The following is a 16,879-nucleotide window of genomic DNA, read 5'->3' as shown; positions in this document are numbered from 1 at the left end:
GCCGGCCCGGGCAATGAGGGACTTAGCACCGGGGCCAGCGGCTGCGGAGGGTGTACTGGGTCTCCCAGCAGTGCCAGCCCACCGGCGCTGCGCTCCATTTCTCACGGGGCCTTAGCTGCCTTCCCGCGGGGCAGGGCTCGGAACCTGCAGCCCGCCATGCCTGAGCCTCCCACCCCCTCCGTGGGCTCCTGTGCAGCCGGAGCCTCCCCGACGAGCGCCGCCCCCTGCTCCACGGCACCCAGTCCCACCGACCACCCAAGGGCTGAGGAGTGCGTGCGCACAGCACGGGACTGGCAGGCAGCTCCACCTGCAGCCCCAGTGTGGGATCCACTGGGTGAAGCCAGATGGGGCTCCTGAGTCTGGTGGAGATGTGGGGAACCTTTATGTCCAGCTCAGGGATTGTAAATACACCAATCAGCACTCTGTATCTAGCTCAGGGTTTGTAAACACACCAATCAGCACCCTGTGTCTAGCTCAGGGTTTGTGAATGCACCAACCAACACTCTGTATCTAGCTGCTCTGGTGGGGCCTTGGAGAACCTTTATGTCTAGCTCAAGGATTGTAAATACACCAATCGGCACTCTGTTCTAGCTCAAGGTTTGTAATCACACCAATCAGCACCCTGTGTCTAGCTCCAGGTTTGTGAGTGCACCAATCAACACTCTGTATCTAGCTGCTCTGGTGGGGCCTTGGAGAACCTTTGTGTCCATACTCTGTATCTAACTGATCTGATGGGGACGTGGAGAACCTTTATGTCTAGCTCAGGGATTGTAAACGCACCAATCAGCACCCTGTTAAAACAGACCACTGGGCTCTACCAATCAGCAGGACGTGAATGGGGCCAGATAAGAGAATAAAAGCAGGCTGCCCGAGCCAGCAGCGGCAACCCACTCAGGTGCCCTTCCACACTGTGGAAGCTTTGTTCTTTTGCTCTTTGCAATAAATCTTGCTACTGCTCACTCTTTGGGTCCACACTGCTTTTATGAGCTGTAACACTCACCGCGAAGGTCTGCAGCTTCACTCCTGAGCCAGCGAGACCATGAACCCACCAGAAGGAAGAAACTCCGAACACATCCGAACATCAGCAGGAACAAACTCCGGACAGGCCGCCTTTAAGAGCTGTGACACTCACCGCGAGGGTCCGCGGCTTCATTCTTGAAGTCAGTGAGACCAAGAACCCACCAATTCCGGACACAACAGGATGGGCAAGAGCAGGGAGTTAAAGGGACTAGAGGCTGTTGTCCTCAGAGGGCCATCTGCTTACGGGAGCCGGTCAATCTCTCCTCCCCATTTATGTATTTCAAAAATAGGCAAACTGCCCCAGTTTGCCTAAAACTTCATAATCCCATCTCTACTAAAAATACAAAAATTAGTTGGGCATGGTGGCACACACCTGTAATTCTAGCTACTCGGAAGGCCAAGGTGGGTGGATCACTTGAGGTCAGGAGTTCAAGACCAGCCTGGTCAACATGGTGAATTAAATTATCTCTAAGTCGCCATTTGCCCCAACACCTACTGATGCTAAATTCACGTTGACAATTTTACTCTATTGTCACTACTGATAATAAGCAGAAGTGTAGACAAGCATCAAGCAAGTGAGTACTGAGAAAGAAGGAGATACCCCCATCTGCTCTCACCCCAGGAAGCAACTGCTCCACTTTGCCTAAAACTTCATAATTAGTGAGACCTCTGCAGCACTGGAGAACTCTGTTGAGTATAAATGAGTTGTCTGGGCAAGGCAATTAAAGCTTTATCTGACATTAATGTCTTAGTGAAAGTTCGTTAACAAATTTGTTTCAGTAAGGGGAATACAGACCTGGAAATCTTGGGTAAAAAGTGGAAGATGCTGCCCTTAGCGGATAGGGTGGATGGACCTAAGTGGGAATCGTGATAGGGAAAGGACGCCAATTATCAAACGGGAAGAAATAAGGGAGGGGCAAGTCTTGTAAATACACTCTAGGTCATGATTTGCCTTAGGTTATCACATCTAATCGTATATCTGTAATCTATTTCACACATACGGTGCCCAGTCCTTACGAACAAAATAACTCACGGTTTAGTTGGGGAAATAAGACATAATATAGATCTTCCAAATCTTTTGAGTTTATCCTATTACTAAGTAGGTATTTAGGTAGACAGTGGCTCAATAATTGCCCATCAGATTAAATACATGAACAAACAATGTTGTCAGAGAGAGTCAAGTGATTTTAAAAAACAAGTTAATGCACAGAAACACTTAATAGAAAACCATGTCAGATCCCTACTTGCCCCACTGATACGATGCTGCCTTCACACTCTGCGAGCCCTCTGTGTTCTCCTGGCCTGAGTTCTCCACCTAAGCAAAGAACCAGACCGGGCATGGTGGCTCATGCCTGTAATCCCAGCACTTTGGGAGGCTGAGGTGGGTGGATCATTTGAGGTCAAGAGTTCAAGACCAGCCTGGTCAACATGGTGAAACCCCATCTCTACTGAAAATACAAAAATTAGCTGGACATGGTGGCACACATCTGTAATTCCAGCTACTCAGGAGGCTGAGGCAGGAGAATCACTTGAACCCCAGAGGCGGAGGTTGGAGTGAACCAAGTTCATACCACTGCACTCCAGCCCTGGCGACAGAGTGAGACTGTGTCTCAAAAAAAAAGAAAGAACCAGACGATCTCCCAACACAGCCTTTTCTCAGGCCCTAAGCCTTAATAAATCATCTCTACCCTTCTGAGATACCCTGGGAAGCATTTGCTAGCTAATTAGCTCTGCTATGAGTAACTAACATACTTTTGGTCTTTACTCAACAAATCAGCAACCAATAGAAGACAACAGACATTTGAATATAAATTTCCTCATAAGTTTGTCTGTTCTTTCTTATTAGTGAGATTCTTCAGGGCTCATTTTAAATTCTGAACACATTACAGACTCAACAACAGCTAGTTGACAGACTTATTGGTGCTGCCTTAGGCCACGGCACTTCCCTTGGGGTATCCTTGATCACTCTGATATTGCTTCCCTACTGAGAGCTACAGTTATACCGGCTAATCATGCTAAATTCTCCAAAGTCCCACTCTTCGTGGCAATCACCTTGACTTGGGAATTTTAGACTAGAGCAATGCACAGTTTAATATCTTTTCAGAATTTATACTTTTGTTCAGATCTTCAAGAAAGTGGCTCTGTGACTCTACAGGTAACATCTAATGAGACATTCTGGCCAGAAGCTTAAGGTAACACTTGCCCTGCAGTCATCAAAAATAAGAGCTGCCTCTGCTGTCATAGCATTCTCAACTGTGCAGTAGGAAGCACAGCTGATCCTGGCCAGACTAGGAGTAAGCCATGAAAGATATTGATTGACAGGCTATGAGGACCCATTGAGGTTTCCAGAGATGAAAGGTGAAGGGAACTGACTTTCTGGAGCATGGACTTGATACCAGGGTCCATGTCACATTTCTATTTACATCTCCTGTTGTTGCATTATCTTAGCTCCTGATCCTCACAGGTGTGGTGATTTTCATCGCACTAATGGAGAATCATAGGCTCACGTATTTTAAGTAACTTGCGGAAGACCACATTGATTAGTTTGTGGAAAAGTATGTGTTTGGGGGACACAGAGAATTGTGTCAAAATCAATACTCCACTCTTTTTACAGCTCCCTTAGTCTCGTTTCAAAGAAGGTGGTGCTAAAAAGAACTGGAGCCCAGTTATTTAGGAAAGACAGAGAATAAAGTGACTATTGCAGAAACCCTGAGTTCTATGGCCTTAGGCAAGGTACTTAGCTTCTGTGCACCTTAGTTTCCTCAGCTGCAAATTGGCTTAATAAAAGTGTTTCTCATCAAATCTAAGCTACCACCAATTGTAAGTCTTATCATTTATGTACTAATTAAAATAAACTTAGCAATTAGATTGTGACATAATATTCTTATTAGAATTTTTATAACTCTTGAAAAGCTCTTTTAAGCTTAACCCATTTATGCCTGAGGTTGCAGTTTTTTGAATTTTTGCAGTCAGACCTTGCCGATGACCTTAAGCAGTAGGATGCAACTCCCATTTGCTTAGCGTTCCAATAATGGAACACTAGGCATAAATGATAAAAATAGTGGTGTTTATTGTGTGTCACTGCTCTGCAAAACTAAATATATATATATATGAAATGAATAGGTGTATTATTAAAATTTTGTCACATCCAAAGTTTGACTGTTTGAACTTTTCTCAGTGTCTTTCATCAATGCTCCTGTTTTCTCTATACCAGAGAACATCAGTCATGAATGTGTTAGGAAACAGTACTCCATCCTGATTCCCTGTGCAGTGACCACTGGAATGTGACTTCCAGTCAGTCAACAGCAATTATAAGGCATACGAATTACATAGCTGCTAAAATTTTTTACAAATCCTTCTTATAATTAATGAAAATCATAATGTCTATCTTTCAGGCATATTATGACAATTAAATATAAAGAGGCAGAATAAAATAGTATTAAACAGGTCGGGCATGGTGGTTTATGACTGTAATCCCAGCACTTTGGGAGGCCAAGGCAGGCGGATCACTTGAGGTCAGGAGTTTGAGACCAGCCAGCCAACATGGCGAAGTCCCATCTCTACTAAAACTACAAAAATTAGCCAAGCATGGTTGTGCACTCCTGTAGTCCCAGCTACTTGGGAGGCTGAGGCAAGAGAATCACTTGAACCTGGGAGGCGGAGGTTGCAGTGAGGCAAGATGGCACCACCGCACTCCAGCCTGGGTGACAGAGCAAGATTCTGACTCAAAAAAAAAAAAAAGCACTAAACATTCAATAAATTTTAGTAATTATATAGACAACCTGAGAACTTTAATAATAAAACTTTTATGATGTAAGTTTTATTTCTTATTTTTTTCTAGGAAGCAATTCACAAGGATCATTTTAACCAGATGTCACCAGAATAAATAGGTTAGGCACATAAGAAGACAGAATGTGATTTCACTTATACTTCTTTACATCTCACTGTCAGCCTCCCAGCCTCAAACTGCTGCTTTGCATTATGGAGCAAAAATATGAAGAGGTTAAAATAATTAATGTAAATAAGATGGTGGACAAGTGCATTACTTCTCAGGAATAAAATGTTTGTATTTTAATGGAAGCCTTCAGGAAAGTCAGTGCCTTAATTCAAAGTCATAGAATTTTAATGACAGTGACAGACATATGGAAGTGGTATTTTGGATAGAGGTGTTTTGGATTTGTCATTTTATTGTTCCCAAGCAATAAAAGGATTATACAAGCTGTACAAGGATGATGCAACTTACTCATTGCCTGTTACTTACAATGCTTCCCTGTCACCCAACAGTAATCCTAGGTCACATGAATTGCCTTTGGCAGTGAAATGAGAACAGGTGTGATATACACTTGTCCAGGCTGAAGCTTTAAAGGTAATCATGTGACTTGGAGCTGATGCTCACTCTTTGTTCTCTTTTATGAGGATGGCATCTTCTAGCTCAGAGCTGCTTTTCAGCCTGGATCCTAGAGTGAGAAGACACCTAATAGCGCTGCTGCCACCAACATGAGACATCAGCAGGAAACATCCTTGAGCAAGATGCTAAGATGGGGCAGTGGGTATTATCGCAGCAAAACTGACCAATACAATATACTTTTGCATGCCCCCAAAATTACAGCTCATACTCAACACGCAAAGAGGACTGATAGATCAAAAGTTCCCAAGTTGGACGATTTTCAGAAATTCAGCTGCTTGTGCATGCCATAAAGCACAGCACAGCTGCACACAGGCATCCTATGCGTGGTTGGCTACACCATGAAACAAACCTGCAAGAATGGGACAGATGCTGGGGACCTGGTAGTAAGAGGAGACAGTTTAGATGTTTAGATAGGAATTAGACTCCAGAGAGTACAGAGTAAGGCAATGTTTAAAAATGGTCACAGTTTGGGTCCCCAGGAGATACACTCTGAAATGTAGTTTTGCTTGCAGGAAGTTTCTTGGGTGTGGTCTCAGGATCAACCCCTGTGGGAGAGGACAGAGAAAAACAGATTGAGCAGAAAGAATTTGAAAGGTGGTATGTTGGCGCCAGAAGTCTCAATAAAACCCATGGAAGTCCCAGGTCACAGAAGACCCTTCAGAGGCATTCCAAATTGAGGCACAACAGGCCACAATCCTCCAAACCTCATCTACATACTGCACATTGTATAGAAGGTGCCCACCATATGCACACCCTGATCAAATTGAGTCACTGAGCTCTTGTGAATAACACAAACAGTAGAAGTGAATGTTAGCATATGCATGTGTGCAGACACAACACACTTGCAATTGTTTGTTGTTTCCATAGAAAGTCTCGTGTATGCATCTTAAATATTAAGTATAAAGATGCCACAATATCTGTCATCACCTTGAACTAATAAGAGCGTGCAACTCACACCTGTAATCCCAGCACTTTGGGAGGCCAAGGCGGGCAGATCAGCTGAGGTCAGGAGTTCGAAACCAGCCTGGCCAACATGGTCAAACCCTGTCTCTACTAAAAAAAAGTACAAAAATTAGCTGGGTGTGGTGGCGGGGGCCTGTAATCCCAGCTACTCAGGAGGCTGAGGCAGGAGAATCGCTTGAACCCGGGAGGCGGAAGTTGCAGTGAGCCGAGATCGTGCCACTGCACTCCAGCCTGGGTGAGAAGAGCAAGACTCTCTCTCAAAATAATAATAATAACAGTGCAACTGTGTCTCTTGGTGAGACCACTATAAACTGAAATAATAATAAATACCAGAGGGCTGACAGCTCCTATGTTTTGGGGGCAGGGGTTGGTGGTATTGGTTGTTTTGATATCTGGCAGAGTGCCTTTTTCTTCTGAGGAAGGATCCAGCTGCACCTTTTCAATAAAAAGGGTTCAACCTACCTGTGACCTTCAGGGACAGACTAATCAATCACAAGAAAGTCTTAGAAGGGTAAAAAGAAGACAGGAAATGAAGCTGTAATTCATTGGCTTATAGAAGTAAATAGAAATTGAAACAAACTTTTGGCGTTAACACTTTACTTCCCAAAAGATCTAGAACACAAATTCAAATGGGAAGGGACATTTCTGCCTGTGCTTTCCCCTGTCCTCAGATTTTCCTACAGCTAAACTTCTGTAACAGCCCTGCGTGAGGAGGCGAAAGATCAGAGCAGATGAGTACTCTGAAGAACATGCAGATGGGATCAAATAAATGTGCAGAATTTCCACTTCCCCATCAGTCTTTATTGAATGTAATCTATTCAGCTTAGAGAGCGCAAAGAAAAAAAAGGAACCCACATTTTTTGTGGTGATTTTTAGACAATTTGAAAACAACTTATTTCTCACTCTCAGAGGATTTGCCCAAAGTCATGCACAGCCAAGAAACAACTTCCTCCCGAATCACTCCTGGGAGAACACAGAAATTCAGGCAGAAAGTACATTTATTTTGAAATTAATAAATATAGGGACACAGCTTACCAAAATCTCCGGGATGCGACAGAAGCAGTGTTAAAAGGAAAGTTTATAACCTTCAACACCTTCAGTAAGAAGTTAGAAAGGTCTCAAATTAACCATCTGACTTTGCACCAAAAGGAGCTAGAAAAAAACAATAACAAACCAATCCCAAAGCTAGCAGAAGAAAAAAAAAAACTAAAATTAGAGAAGAACTTAATGAACTAGAGATGCAAAAATTCATACAAAAGATCAACGAAAACCAGTTTGTTTTGCAAAAAAAAAAAAAAAAAAATATGATTGATAGACCTCCAGCTAGAATGACAAAGAAAAAGAGAAGATCCAAATAATCACAATCAGAAACAACAAAGATGATATTATTACAACGAACCTCACAGAAATACAAAACATCCTCAGAGACTACTGTGAACAACTCTAAGCACACAAATTAAAAAGTCTAGAGGAAATAGATAAATTCCTGAAACCACAAAATCACGCAAGATTGAATGAGGAAGAAATGGAAATGCTGAATAGACCAATATGAAATTCTGCAATTGAATTAATAATGAAGAGCCTACCAACCATTAAAGCACTGGACCAGAAGGATTCATAGCCAAATTCTACCAGATGTACAAAGAAAACTTCATACCAATCCTACTGAAACTATTCCAAAAACCTGAGGAGGAGAGGCTCCTCCCTAACTCCTTCTATGAAGCCAGCATCAGCCTGATACCAAAATCTGACAGACACACAATGGAAAAAATAAAAAATAAAAACTTCAGACCAGTATCCCTTATGAACATAGACACAAAAATCCTCAACAAAATATGAGCAAAGCAAGTCCAGCTATTCCTGGGATGCAAGGCTAGTTCAGCATAGGCAAATCAATAAATGTGATTTACCACATGAACAGAATGAGAAGCAAAAACCATATGATGAATTCAATAGATGTAGAAAAAGCTTTTGATAAAATCCAACGTGACTTCATAAAAACTGTCAATAGACTAGGCATCAAAGGAACATGCCTCAAAATAATAAGAGCCATCTGTGACAAACCGACAGCCAACATCATATTGAATGGGCAAGTATTCAAACCGTTCCCCTTGAGAACTGGAATAAGACAAGGATGCTCATCTCATCGCTCCTATTCAAAGTAGTACTGAAAGTCAGCTGGAGCAATCAGGCGAGAGAAAAAAATAAAGCGCATCCAACTAGGAAAAAAGAAGTCAAACTGTCTCGCTTCACCGACAGTATGATTCTATAGCTAGAAAATCCTGAAGACCCTGCCAAAGGCTCCTAGAATTGATAAATGACTTTAGTAAAGTTTTAGGATACAAAATCAATATACAAAAATCAGTAGCATTTCTATACAACAACAATGTCCAGGCTGAGAGTAAAATCAAGATTATAATCCCACTTAAAATGCCACAATAAAAATGAAATACCTAGGAAACCAACTTATGAACAACAGAAAAATCTTTGTCTTTGTTGTGTCACAAAGACTCCCATGACTGAGATGAAACTTTTACAGCTCATGAGTCCTCTTTGGCATTTCAGTATTACCATCAGTTTTTACTTCCTCCTGGCTGCAATAGGAAAAGAGGAAGAAAATCGTTTATCCTAAGGAGCCAGTGCTTCTATTATTTTTTAGTGAAATTCTAAGTTTCTTTCTCCCAAGCCATTTTCTAAGAGGGCCTTGAAGTGTCATAACTTGTAGGAAATAAAAACTCTGAAATATTAATAATTTAAGAACAAGGTATTATATTTAATCTTTCTACTGCTTCTACGTCTAAAAGAGATATAAATTAACCAAGAGCAAATCTCATTGATTTAGATAAACTAGGTAATATTGTATGAATTCCGTAAGACTTCAAAAGCTGTGAGGTTTTAGTACTTCCAGCTTTATTCCAACATTAAGTGAAGAACAGCTAGCAAAATGTTGCCAATGAGCAAAACTTAATGAGCTTGGTGAAAAAGATTTTTAATTAAGATATTAATTAATTCGATGTAGATTTTCTACGGCAATTGAGAACCATTTCCTCTCCAAAGCAGGTGTAAGTTGTCTTATTTATAGTTGTGATTTGTTCAGGAAGTTTTTTTCTGATTAAAAAATTGACTCTGTTTTTGATCTAGCCTCTATCCAAATTGCCACACAATTTTATTAGTAAAATCTAATTTAATGAGGCTTTATTATGCTAATAATTAAATTTATTCAGCAAGGCAAAATATAAGCAGATATACACAGCTAGATATATAGATAGGTAGGTAGACGATAACACACCTAATGAGGAAATACCTTAAAGGAGTAGATCTCTCCTTGTGTTTTTAGTGATGTGACTCATACTAAAACTTGGACATTTTGAGGTTAATGAAGGACTTATGAGTCAATATTCTGAGGCTTTGGAATAGTTAGGATAATTGGAATCTAAATAGAACCAGAAAATAATAGGGTTAGGAGGACTCTTTAAATCACCTAATCATAATGCCAATTCCTCCTCCAACCTCTCATAAGAATGCATTTTACAGGTATGAAATCTTAGGCACAGAGGTGTGAATTCACAAATTACACACTTTATTAGTTAGGAGTTGGCTGAATATAAGAAGAAAAACAATTAACAGTGGCATCCGCATATAAGAACATATTTTGTTTCACAGAAAATAAATCCAAGGTGTGAAGCCTAGGACTGGCACAGCAGCCTCATGTTCCCATTTGCTTGGTCTCCCCCGTGAATCCGAGGAAGGAGCTGCAATATTTCATCCACATGCCAGGTGGCAAGGAGCAGGGGGATGGAAGTGCAGAAGAGGAGCCCTCAACCTCCCTGTCCCTTGTTGAAGAAGCAGAAGAGGTGCCCTCAGACTCCCTGTCCCTTGTTGAAGAAGCAGAAGAGGTGCCCTCAGACTCCCTGTCCCTTGTTGAAGAAGCAGAAGAGGTGCCCTCAGACTCCCTGTCCCTTGTTGAGGAAGCCTTTCTCAAATTCCTGGCTAAGTGTCTCACTGGCCACAGCAGTCCTGTGACCATTTATAGTTCAACTTACAATGAAAAATGTTATATTTTAGCTCAATGTAGTTGGTGCCCTAAACACACACACATACACACATGCACATACCACAAAACAAACAAACCAAAACTAAGAGTAACCCCAAAACAAGACTTTCGTCAATTAAAAAAGAGGAAAAATGTGATATTAGGCACATAATTACTTTTTCTACCATAGAACCAGTTAATATAACAAAAACTCAGGGTTCTTAAATTGCAGTTCTTTCTGTGACAACAGAGACATTGAGAATCCTGAAATACAAAAATCCTCATTGGATATATTTGGAATAAAGGAGCAAGGATTTAAAGATGAAGTGTCTTCTCTTTCAGCTATTCTACTGGAGAGGATCGTGTGTTTAACAGAAGAAAATCTGCTTCAACCTCCAGGTCTCCAACCCAGTAGTGTGATCGGGGCCATGTTATCATGTATTCTTTGTGATGGTAAAAGTTGGTACCTGTAAAATATAGATACCAATGATTAAAGGAGTCTTTAGCTTTCCTCTACTGCAAATAAATATGCACTCTAAATAAAAACAATGCACTTCCTCGTAAACCTGGCTTCAGAAAAAACTCTATTTCCCCTTTCCAAGAAGATTGACCCCTGAGACTTCCCTTATATAGATGTTCTAAAGTTGCCATGGAAAGGTCCCTTAGGTATTATTTGTGTAGGCTCCTGGCAACTTCTTTTACAGAGTCCTAACACACACACACACACACACACACACACACACACTCAACTCCTCCCCAGGAACAGAGTTCAGATGTTGGAAACACACTCACAAACACACACACACACACACACACACAACTCCTCCCCAGGAACAAAGAGATTTAGATGTTGGAAATTGAGGCCTGGTTGCCTCCTGAGAGTAGAAGAGGGAGGAGATACGGGAGAAGTTACCGTTGGTACATTCTGGAATGTTAATAGCAGTATGAAACAAGACAAAGTTTAATTACCTATCTAGCAAACACGCCAAGTCAAATAATTAATAAGATGCCTTGTAATTATTGCATAACCAAATTTCAATAGCTTTGTTAGTCAGGTCATTCTCTCCCAGAGAGAAAGGAAGTTACTAGAAGAGGCAAGAAAACTGACAATATCAAGAGGTGACAATGGAAATGTGAGTAAAAGGCAGACCCAAAGGAAGCAGATCCTGTCCAAAACCATGTAGGTGAGTTAGAAGATGATCCCTCCTTATTGAACTATCAAAGGAGACCCCAGGCCTGGCTGACACCTTGGTGGTGGCCTGTGAGAGACTCTGACATGGGGGACCAGCTAAGCCACACTAGAGTTCTGACCTACAGAAACTATAAAATGAATTTGTATTGTTTTGAGCCTGTAAGTTTGTGGTGATTTGTTACATAAAAATGGGTAACTAATACATATATACCATCTTTTAGAAAGACTTGGAACCAACCCACATGCCCATCAATGATAGACTGGATAAAGAAAATGTGGCACATATACACCATGGAATCCTATGCAGCCATAAAAGAGGATGAGTTCATGTCCTTCGCAGGGACATGGATAAAGCTGGAAACCATCATTCTCAGCAAACTAGCACAAGAACAGAAAACCAGACACTGCATATTCTCACTCATAAGTGGGAGTTGAACAATGAGAACACATGGGCACAGGGAGGGGAACATCACACACCAGGGCCTGTTGGTAGTGGGAGGTTAGGGGAGGTACAGCATTAGGAGAAATACCTAATGTAGATGACGGGTTGATGGGTGCAGCAAACCAACATGGCACGTATATACGTATGTAACAAACCTGCACGTTCTGCATGCACATGTATCCCAGAATTTAAAGTATAATAAAAGTAAATTAATTAATTTTAAAAAAGGAAAGAGACTCCCCCCAAAACAATAAAAAGGTAAAGGGAATATACATTACATGTAAAATTAACATCACCGGTAATAAAGAAAATAGAATTTATAATGTCATTAAGATACAAAAATATTCTACAATTTGCCAAGAAACACATAATAAATTACATAGCTAGTTTTGGAGAGGACTTGAGGAAATGGAACTGCTGGTTTGAATGTAAATCACTGCAATCTTTCTGGAAAGTAATTTTGCAATATGTATTAAAAGACTTAAAAATGTACTTTATCTTCAAGACAGCAATCTCACTTGTAAGAATTTCATTTAAGGAAATATTCGGATTATGTATAGAGATGTACCAAGGTGCTTCTCAGTAACTGCTTATTATTGTACAATTTAAAACAATTTAAAATTAAAAACGATAAATATTTTACACTATATTATCGACTAAATAAGTTAGAATAGCTCCAAAGACAAAATTCTGTGTATTCTTCAAAATGTTTAAGGTAGAAAAATATTGAACGACATACAAAAGTAATTGTGGCTTATTAAATCACAATGCTATAAAACAGAATGCACATTACGTCTCTATGTAAATTGTATGCACAGAGCGTGCATATATGTAGCCTGAACAGAAAAAAAAAGCTAAAACCATTTACGGTAGGATCGTTAAGACTGTTGTCTCAGCTGCTATAATTATAGTATTATAGATAATTTTTATTTTCACATTTGGTCTTTTTCGAACATTTCATTTTCAAAATAAGATCATTCTCGTAATTAGAAAAAACAATTTATTATTGTCAATGATATCACTCATTTCTTCATGATGCCAGGTAGATAGTATGTTACTGTATATTCATTTTTTAAAAATGTATTAGAAACAAGACCCAGACAAACGTTAAATCAAGAAAATGCTGATGATATGTTGTCTCTGGTAAGTGATGAAGTGCATCTTCCATTTGCTCTTGATAGTTAATTTACTTCCACTCCTGCACTGCCCAGACAATTCATCTGGGCAATGCCATGGAAACAAAATGATATCCCAACAATGCTGGCCGTAGGTGAGAACTGCTGGGCTGCTAAGTATAAAGGGCATAAAGTAATCAAAAACCATCCCCTTCTGAAATATTGAGCACACCGAGTGTTCTTACAAACTTCTAAGAAAAGAAAATCTCTACAAAATGTGGAGGCCATTTACTGCTCTGTGAGAGTTTTCCAGAATAAATTATTCACTGAAGTTTAAATGTGATCCCTGGTTGAAACTACCAACTCTGAATACTCATCAACCATATATATGTCTTGTGCTTTCATGGAGTCTTCCATTATTAAATAACATGGTGTCATTCATACTATTTATTCTTCAGCAAGAAACTTTATTTCAATATATCAGTCAGGAGTCTAGCAGAGCAGGAACATGATTAATTAATGATCGTTTATACTCACCAGTGCCTCCTTGATAGTTGTTGATCTCAGGCTATCTCCACATGGCAGGAGAAGATCATGATAAGGAGCTCAGTTGTTGCTGGATGACAATGATGAAAATGGTAACATTTTCTTTATTGCTGCCAAACCATGTATTGGAGAAAGCATTATACTACACTTGCATGAAAATCACCAGTCTGTATTAGCTGTGTATTCAACAGATGACCCAAATGTTTCCAGGCTGAGGGATAACATCCTATTTGTTAAGAATCAAAGCAATCATAGCCTCACCTGTAAAATACATACATATGTATGCGAGAGAATATTAAAGAAAGACATGAAGGAACAGTGGAGGATTTTCAAGACTCCAGACACAACCGTGGCCCAATCGAAGCAGCTACTGCCCCACAATGGAACTTTGGTTCTGTGTTATTATTTTTTACTTATTATATTGCTTTATTGCAGGTTTTTGTAAAAGCAATCTCTAGTCTATTGTGTGGCCCACACGGGGAGGACCTGTGTTTTTCTGAGCTATAACTTGTATTTGTTGAGCACATACTGCACTTTGCTAGGATTTAGGGATCTCGTTTCTGCAAACATGCTCAGTTCCCACCAATAGGTACAGATGACATTGGGTTGCCAGCAATTTTTTCTTTGAGTAACAACATTTGTCAGAATAACTGCACAGACCCCTGGGGAATAGGACAAAGGGGTGGATCTTGAGACAAAGCAAGGGATGGTGTAAAGTGAAGTTCATCACCCCACGTGTCATGCACCGTGCAGATCCACAGCATCACCTGATGGTCTGATAGCAAACTAACATTCAGCTCCTAGATAAGGTGAGCAGAGCGAATGTGCAGGGCTAAGAGGAAGGCCATTGGTGTTCTCCCTCCAGCCCTGTGCTACCATACACCCTTCTTGTAATGCTACCACGATTAAGGGTACAGTTAAAAATGCAGCTTAACAGCTTACTAACTTTTACCAAATTACCCTGCTAAGGGGTCTAAACACTAACTGCAGGCCCAAGCACATACTAAAAGACTCAATAGGTGGTATATGAATGATGTATGGCCATGATTACTAAAGTCATTTCTTTTTTTTTTTTTTTTTTTTTTGAGACAAAGTCTCACTCTGTCGCCCAGGCTGGGGTGTGGTGGCATGATCTCGGCTCACTGCAACCTCCACCTCCCTGGTTCAAGCGATTCTCCTGCCTCAGCCTCCTGAGTAGCTGGGACTACAGGTGTGCACCACCATGCTAATTTTCATGTTTTTAGTAGAGACGAGGTTTCACCATGCTGGTCAGGCTGGTCTCAAACTCCTGACCTCGTGATCTGCCCTCCTTGGCCTCCCAAAGTGCTGGGATTACAGGCAGGAACCACTGCGCCCGGCCTACTAATGTCATTTCTTAACATGCTAAAGACACCCTGGGCCTTCCGTACATGCTGTGGGGCATTCAAACAAATACTGACCCGTTACTGAGTTATTGAGGGTGCAAGAGATATGACCTAAGAATAGAATCTAGAAATCTGTAGCGGCTATGCTGTTTTTTCATAAACTAAGTCAGTTTTGCCCTGAGTTAGTTTATGAGATTCTGCCACAGTGAATGTAGTAGATGAGTCACCTACTAAAGGTTAGCAAGAGTATTTCCCTGCTATGAGTTTGACGTGTCCTATGTGTCTCCTGGTTTAAAGGTATGGCCCATGAAGTCTGCGTTCACCTGTTCTCTGTCCACCACTTACAAACTTGGGGTTAAACTACAGTCGTCGGTGTTTGAATGAATGATGTCATTTTGGTGAGAATATCTACCTGTACCATGTGAATTAGGAGGTGAAATCCAGGCTCACTACCTCTCAACATATCAGGAGTCAGGAGAGAGTTCAATAGAACCAGGTTTCCCCTCTGAAGTTAGGTGGCTATGAGTCACTGCCGTTGGAAGCCATTATCCTCAGCAAACTAATGCAGGAACAGAAAACCAAACACTGCATGTTTTCACTTATAAATGGGAGCTGAACAATGAGAACACATGGACACAGGAAGGGGAACAACACACACTGGGGTCTGTTGGGGAGGGCGGATGGTGGGAGGAGAACATTAGGAAAAATCACTAATGCATGCCAGGCTTCACTGACTGATAGGTGCAGCAAACCACCAAGGCACATGTGTACCTGTGTAACAAGGTACCTGCACATCCTGCACATGTACCCCAGAACTTAAACTAATTAAGAAAAAGAAGCTTCAGTGGCCATCAGTGGTTGGTGAGGAGAAGACTGTATCTCAGGTGTCCCACAGAGCAACAAACTCCCCACCCACCACATTCAGGTGGCCTTCTCACGTGTTTGCCTCCTAGAGTTTGCTACTCCCTCAGTCTTACTGCATCTGGCAAGGCAGAGAGTGGGAAATGCGCTTCTAGACATGTCTAACTTAAGAGTATGGACTTTCCTGAGCACTGCTTATGTAACATCATGACCATTGTCTAGCACAGTGACCACACATCATGGTGTGGTGGATAAAAGAGTTCAGGCCCTGGCACCAGACAGCCTAGCTTCAAATCTGTCTCTGCTGTGTGACATTAAAAATGTTATGTAACCTCTCTGATCCTTACTTTCCTCATTTAGAAATTAGACATAATATAGCCATCATTTCATGGAATGATCATAGGAAATGAGTTAATATGCATAATTTGTAACAAGTAATTTGTGTTTGTAACAAGTAACAACATAATTTGTAACAAGTATATTATAGATTCATAATAATTGTTAGATCTTATTATCCAACTACGTACTCAGGAGTAGTTTGTACAATGAAATATTCCTATGGCATCATTTATCAGGAGTCCTGGTCCAGCGAGCCATTCTTCACTTAAGGAACCCTTCTTCTCTTTCCAAATAAGGCCTACCTCTGGGATATGTCCCATCCGGCCAGAGTAAGGATAAGCTGGAAAAGGATAAGGAAGTCTGAAATGAAATGTCTCAGGCTTATAATGATGTTTATTCACCTATTTATTTGGAAAGTATTCACTAAGTGCTTTGTATACCCAGTTACTGGGTTAAGCAAAGATGATACAATGGAAATGAAAATAGGCAAGGCCTTAGCTGTCATGAATTGGCCATGTGAACTATCCTGAATCCTTCTGGCAATAAGCCAGGGCATAAATAAATTAAGTCCCTACCAGAAGGAAATTCAATAAAAT

At 40.8% G+C, this 16,879-nt stretch overlaps 1 protein-coding gene and 1 long non-coding RNA gene across 2 annotated transcripts in view; one reads left to right on the top strand and one right to left on the bottom strand.

Annotated features, from left to right (window-relative positions):
* ACTR3B (actin related protein 3B) overlaps nucleotides 1-16,879 on the bottom strand; it is a 1,022,733-nt gene that overhangs the window by 134,546 nt on the left and 871,308 nt on the right. The window lies entirely within an intron of this gene.
* On the top strand, nucleotides 9,028-10,851 carry LOC129476907 (uncharacterized). The gene is made up of 3 exons (XR_008655163.1): nucleotides 9,028-9,112; nucleotides 10,055-10,245; nucleotides 10,767-10,851. It is a non-coding gene; the product is annotated as an uncharacterized lncRNA (long non-coding RNA).

Source organism: Symphalangus syndactylus, chromosome 6, assembly GCF_028878055.3.
Source record: "Symphalangus syndactylus isolate Jambi chromosome 6, NHGRI_mSymSyn1-v2.1_pri, whole genome shotgun sequence".
Taxonomy (NCBI): Eukaryota; Metazoa; Chordata; class Mammalia; order Primates; family Hylobatidae; genus Symphalangus; species Symphalangus syndactylus.
Note: the sequence above shows the minus strand (reverse complement) of the source record. Positions and strands in the feature narration are given on the sequence as shown.